Below are 6,990 nucleotides of genomic sequence, written 5' to 3' on the forward strand. Positions count from 1 at the left end.
AAAATCTTGAAATAATCATAAATATTTATTTATTTTTAAGTTATATTATAAAAATGTTGTTGCTTATATAACATGTATTAGTAGTTTTATATATACATACACTATTTTTCAAAAGTTTGAGGTGGTAAGATAAAAAAAAAAGTGTTTGAAAGTCTCTTATGCTTGCCAAGGCTGCATTGATTTGATCAAGAATACAGTAAAACCGTAATATTGTGAAATATTATTACAACTTAAAATAACATTTTTTTATTTGAATGTATTTTAAAGGATTTGTTCACCCAAAAATTAAAATTAGCTTGTGTTTTTACTCGCCCTCGAGGCATCCTAGGTGTATATGACTTTCTTCTTTCAGACGATTCCAGTCGGAGTTTTAATATCCAGTCGGATATTAAAAATTGTCCTGGCTATTTCAAGCTCTATCATTGCAGTCAGCGGCAGTGTTGCCAAGTCCGCGGTTTTCCCGCGTAATTGGACTACTTTAACACTGATGCCGCAGGTTGTTTTTCATGTCCGCGGGTTGAAACGACTCCAATAACATGATATTTAAACCCTGGAATGCGAATTTTAGCAGGGGAACCTTGACAAAAAACTTGAATGTTCCCCCCTGGAACAAGATTTTTAACTGGGGACCCCCTCGATTGGGCTAGTTTTGAGTAGAGTTTGGGTGGGTTTTCTTGTGAAAACCTGGCAACTCTGGTCAGCGGCTGTTGCAGTTGAACAAATAAAGCGCGCGCATCCATAATAAAACGTGCTGCACAGGGCTCCAGGGGGTGAATAAAGGCCACCTGTAACAAATCCATCGCTGCGTCCCAATTCGCATATTATCCGTCCTAAATTGTATTCGAAAATATAATTAGTATGTCCCAAATCATAGTATGTTTAAGTTTGGGTGGGTTTTCTTGTGAAAACCTGGCAACTCTGGTCAGCGGCTGTTGCAGTTGAACAAATAAAGCGCGCGCATCCATAATAAAACGTGCTGCACAGGGCTCCAGGGGGTGAATAAAGGCCACCTGTAACAAATCCATCGCTGCGTCCCAATTCGCATATTATCCGTCCTAAATAGTATTCGAAAATATAATTAGTATGTCCCAAATCATAGTATGTTTAAAAAAGTATGCCAAAGATTCCCGAATGGTCTACTACTTCCGGTTAGAATTCAAAGTGCAGATCGATGCACACTCTAACGGCTAATATTGCGCAGTGGACGAGGATTCAATTAGAACTACAAACACGCATTAAAAACTACAAACATGGCGGATATACAGTACGTGACTAACGGGACAGGTAGATAAACGGATTTGAGTGATAAATAATCAATGTCTAACCTGATGAAAAAAAAGAAATCGAATGTTATCCACGTTATATTTCATCTGCAGCAACACTGAACTTTTATAATGATACATTTGGTCATTAACTTTTAAATGCATCATTATGCAAACACATGAGCAGAGTTTTCGCATGATAGACCCGCTACTAGCAGATCAACGTACCTCTTAATTTCTCTCCAATACGGTAGTAAATCAAATTAAACAAAATGTGGATGATGTTAACTGTGATAAGATGATTGACAGGGCAGTTTAAACAGTGACAGAATGCACGTAACTAAGCAACATAGCATCCGTTAAAGAAGCAGCTATGACCGAAGTATGTCCCAAAGTTTGCCTATTTTTCTTCTACATACTCAAAAGTATGTATTTTTCTTCACAAAAAGAGTACATACTTTTAGGGCATAGTATAAGTAGGCGAATTTTTCTCTCACTTCTGGTATGTCATATGCGGAAGCCGTTCCAGCGGATGACGCAGCACGTCGGCGTTGCGTGATTAGTGACGAATGAGGAGAGAGAACAAAATGAAATGCCAGTTACGAATTAAAAGTACAAACCGAGGATTTGCTAAGAAAAATGTCGGAGGATTTCGATATAAACCAAGAGGAGACTGGTTTCCCTTTGCTAAAGTAAGCAAACTTTGCTTCCTTTGCTCCTGTAAACAAACTCGCGAGACTAGCATATCTCAGAGGCGCGCGCGCTGCGCATACGTATGGAACATACAACATACGTGGAACAGTTTTACGTATGACAGATACCGGAAGTGAGAGAAAAGTGTTAATTACATTTGAAATATGGATATTTTCTTACAAAAAAATTGCATGCATTCACTACAGAAGGCCTTTATTCACCCCCCGGAGCCGTGTGTGTGAGGCATGTTTTATTATGGATGCGCGCGCTTTATTTGACGACTTCTGGACTGTTCAACTGCAACACCCACTGACTGCAATGATAGAGCTTGGAATAGCCAGGAGAATTTTTAATATAACTCTGACTGGATTCGTCTGAAAGAAGAAAGTCATATACACCTAGGATGCTTCAAGGGTGAGTAAAACACAGTCTAATTTTCATTTTTGGGTGAACTAACACTTTAAATTGTAATTAATTTCTGTGATGACAAAGCTGAATTTTCTGCATCATTACTCCAGGCTTCAGTGTCACATGATCCTTCAGAAATCATTCGCATATGCTGAATTGATGCTCAAAGAATTATTTCTTATTATTATCAATATTGAAAACAGCTGTGCTGTTAAATTTTATAGGGGGAAAAAAACATGATTTTTTTTATGAATAGGAAGTATTTAAAATGAACATTGATTTATAAAGATTTCTTTAAAATAAGTTTACAATGTCTTTACTGTCACTTGTGATCAATTGTGTCCTTGCTGAATAATTATTTTTCTTTTTTTGAATTTGAATTATTTGAATTATTTTTTTATGTAATGTATATTTTTATGTAAATTATCGACAGGTAGATAAACAGATTTTAGTGATAAAATAATCAGTCTAACCTGATGAAAAAATATAAATGTAATGTTATCCACGTTATATTTCATCTGCAGCAACACTGTGAACTTAAGTAATTGTAATGTGCAGCAATAGTTTTATTGCAATAGTAATACTACAATATGCTACTACAATAGTAAACATTTTTCTGGTCTTTCTGGCTTCCTGCTAATTTCTGGTCATTTGTAAATTTTTGTTGCTGAACACATGGCACGAGGCTCTGCTGAGCGGTGAAGGAAACTCAGTTCATTCACACATGCAATCGGACGGCTATCAGATCCAAGGACAAGCAAATAAAAGCGGCCTGTACACTTTATCAAGAGCTCTCTTTCTGCAATCACAAACAAGTCCAACGCCAAACTCACCCACACCTCCCAACATCACGTCACAGAATGAGCTGCAGCAGCGGAAACCCATTCACTACACTGTTTATCAACACTTCTTGGAAATTAGGTATGATTATGTGAGCGATTTATGAAACTTTAGACTGTCCTCTTGTTTCAGTACATTAGGGACCTTTTCACACTTGTGAAACATTATGGCCATATTTTAATCACTGATTCCATGTTTAAAAAGGCATTTTGGGTAGTCTGACCTCTATATCTCACAGGTGTCTTAATGATTCTTCTCATGGTTGCAGGTGTCATAGGTTCATTAAAGGGTTAGTTCACCCAAAAATGAAAATTCAGTCATTAATTACTCACCGTCATGTCGTTTCAAACCCGTAAGACCTTCGTTCATCTTCGGAACACAAATTAAGATATTTTTGATGGAATCTCAGAGCCGTCTGACCCTGCATATACAGCACGTCACGCCGAATCTGTTTCCTACGTTGTTTGTGCTTTGATTTGATTGAAAACAACATATCCATGTGACGCAGCTGACACAGAACAGCATACGTGGTTTACGTCCAACGAATATTCTCGAAAATGGTGCTACAGGTTGATGCGGAGGAGATGAATTGTTGAATAAAGTCGTTATTTTTTTTTAATTTTGCGCACAAAAAGTATTCTCGTAGCTTCGTATAATTGCGGTTGAACCACTGATGTCACACGGATTATTTTACAGATCTCCTTGCTACGTTTCTGGACTTGGGAACATTTCAGTTGTGTTGCTGTCTATGGAGGGTCAGACAGCTCTCAGATTCCATCAAAAACATCTTAATTTGTGTTCTGAAGATGAACGAAGGTTTTACGGGTTTGAAACGACATGAGGGTGAGTTATTAATGACAGAATTTAAATTTTTGGGTGAACCAACCCTTTAAAACTGTTAGTGTTAATGGGGTCATCGGATGTCCATTTTCCACAAGTTGATATGATTCTTTAGGGTCTTAATGAAAAGTCTGGAACATAGTTTGGTTAAAATTTCTCAATGGTAGTGTAAAAAACTCTTTTTTTTACCCTGTCAAAAACAGCTCTTTTCAGAGCATGCAGATTTGTAGCATTTTCCTTTAAATGTTCTCTTCCGAGCTGCTTACGAGTTTACTTTAGCTGCATTCATGGTGAAACTTGCTAATTAGCACATTATTAGGAAAGGCGATTTGCAAAGATTCGTTAAAAAAAACCTTACACACTTCTTCTGTAGATGAGGCTGGATCACGAATGATTCGCGCGAACATAGAAGCATTTAGGTAGATCGGGGGCGCATTCCCTTCAAAAACAAACAATCCACTGCGTCTTCAGCAGCTCAGATGGGGAGTAAATGATGACTGATATGTTCATTATTACATCCAACAACTTAAGAGGAAATGGTGCTTTTAAAGGTTTTTTTCTGAAGCACTCCCAGGTTTTGGGTTGGTGACCTCGTCCTTACGTCACGGCCGATCAATACTTCTCTAAGCTTATCACAAAACTGTTTGACTAAACCCCCTCTAGGTACATATATGGAGGTTAAAGGAGAGCAGAATGAGCAGTCATGACAGAGACCGGACTTGTTTCTCAGTTTCTTGCGGTCTGTGGATCTCTAGAAGAGACGATGGGAGGTTATGAGGGAGTGTGAGTGTGTTGTAAAGGATATTGTGTTTTAGAGTGTTTTGTGAAATGCGTTTCTCTTTTAGTGCTCTCAGTATTTCAACAGCATGGAGGGTCATGTGGATCAGCCATCTTTGCCAAATAGGGTGTGGTAAGTTAACTTATTCACAAAAAGACTTGCGAATGAATATATGTCGGGGGGGAAAAAAGTATTTGAGCTTATCTATATTAATGTTTAAGTAAAATATTTTGGATTCAAGAAAATAACTAAGAGCAACTGTTTTCAACCGAATAATCAGAAATGTTTCATGAGAATATTAGAATGATTTCTGAAGGATCATGTGAAAATTCAGCTTTGATCACAGGACTAACATTCAAATTAGAATTTTCAAATTTGAAAATAAATACATTCAAATAGAAAATTGTTTTTTAAAATTGTAATACTGTTCACAATATTACTGTTTAAAAAACATGCGTATATAATTGTTAAGCATGATTCATATTAAGGTACTGTATTTAAAAGTACTACATTAATATATTTACATACTGCATGACGCTTATATTGTACATCAGTAAGAGTGTGAGTGTGTTATAAAGGATATTGTGTTTTAGAGTGTTTTGTGAAATGCGTTTCTCTTTTAGTGCTCTCAGTATTTCAACAGCATGGAGGGTCATGTGGATCAGCCATCTTTGCCAAATAGGGTGTGGTAAGTTAACTTATTCACAAAAAGACTTGCGAATGAATATATGTCGGGGGGAAAAAAGTATTTGAGCTTATCTACATTAATGTTTAAGTAAAATATTTTGGATTCAAGAAAATAACTAAGAGCAACTGTTTTCAACCGAATAATCAGAAATGTTTCATGAGAATATTAGAATGATTTCTGAAGGATCATGTGAAAATTCAGCTTTGATCACAGGACTAACATTCAAATTAGAATTTTCAAATTTGAAAATAAATACATTCAAATAGAAAATAGTTTTTTAAAATTGTAATACTGTTCACAATATTACTGTTTAAAAAACATGCGTATATAATTGTTAAGCATGATTCATATTAAGGTACTGTATTTAAAAGTACTACATTAATATATTTACATACTTCATGACGCTTATATTGTACATCAGTAATATTTTAATGGGATTGCAGTCATATATTTGCACATGGTATTAAAATCCAATCTAAAACATTGATCTGGACTAACATAGCTGTGGTTTTGATTGCTTTTTGTTATTTTCACTCAAATATGTTTAAAGCTCAATAATGGGAGAACCGTCTGTTGAAGATTCCTGAGCTAAGGCATAACTTATCATTTAGAGGAGACCATCTGCACGGTTCCCGTCACTATCCACTCCGCTGACAGACATGTAAACACAAGACGAGAATCGATAACATGTACACATGACCAGAGCGAGAGCCAGCTGCTGAACCAAAGACAAGGGTGAAAACGGGGTGACGCTTACAGGTCTTGCTCATTAAGTACTGTTCATAAATTCATTCTGAGAGATTCAATAAAAGTTCTGCTATCATAGGTGAAAAATAGGTGTCAGTCTGTCGTCCTCCTGAGCTGTGGAGTGTGACAATGGTGTTTGTGTCCTGTGTTGTCAAACGCCATTATCACACTAAATAGCCACGGTGAGACCTCACAACCACCTCAGCCAATCAGCACAGAGAAACATGAGCATGATGATGGATTCTACTGTGAGAATATGAAACACCCTTGTGTCTTTGAATATGTAGGCGTGTGTGTGCGCACAACAAGGTTGATTATTTGGCATCTGCCAAAAATAGATGTAATAGATCATGTCTGCTATATGTGTGTACTGACCCAGTTGCCAGACAGTATGCGTGTCGTGACACACTTTCTTCATACTTTGTTCTGTATTAGTATTAGTATCTTCGTGACAATAATAAACTAGCAAGTTTCTTGAAGTGTTTTAATGGGTCAAGAGTTATTTTAAATTCAGCAAGGATGCAGTGCTATGTTAGTATCATTGAAGTAATGTTGTAGTTTATTCATATTTTAGATATCTGCTGTTTTCATTTAAAATTGTACTTAAATTGTTTAATTTGTAAAAAAAAAAAATTAGTTTTTTAAAAATAGTTTTGTATATGAATTTTTGTTTAGTACATCGTTAAAAATTAAAAATGTAAAAAAAAAAAATATATATATATATATATATAATA

At 36.0% G+C, this 6,990-nt stretch overlaps 1 long non-coding RNA gene across 1 annotated transcript in view; it reads left to right on the plus strand.

The window, feature by feature from the left end:
- Nucleotides 1-5,383: 5,383 nt before the first annotated feature.
- LOC107600944 (uncharacterized) overlaps nucleotides 5,384-6,990 on the plus strand; it is a 4,301-nt gene continuing 2,694 nt past the window's right edge. Inside the window, exon 1 of the long non-coding RNA XR_001610862.1 lies at nucleotides 5,384-5,504. This is a non-coding gene — a long non-coding RNA (uncharacterized lncRNA). The remainder of the gene's footprint in view (nucleotides 5,505-6,990) is intronic.

This window comes from Sinocyclocheilus grahami, unplaced genomic scaffold, assembly GCF_001515645.1.
Source record: "Sinocyclocheilus grahami isolate Dianchi unplaced genomic scaffold, SAMN03320097.WGS_v1.1 scaffold294.1, whole genome shotgun sequence".
Classification (NCBI taxonomy): Eukaryota; Metazoa; Chordata; class Actinopteri; order Cypriniformes; family Cyprinidae; genus Sinocyclocheilus; species Sinocyclocheilus grahami.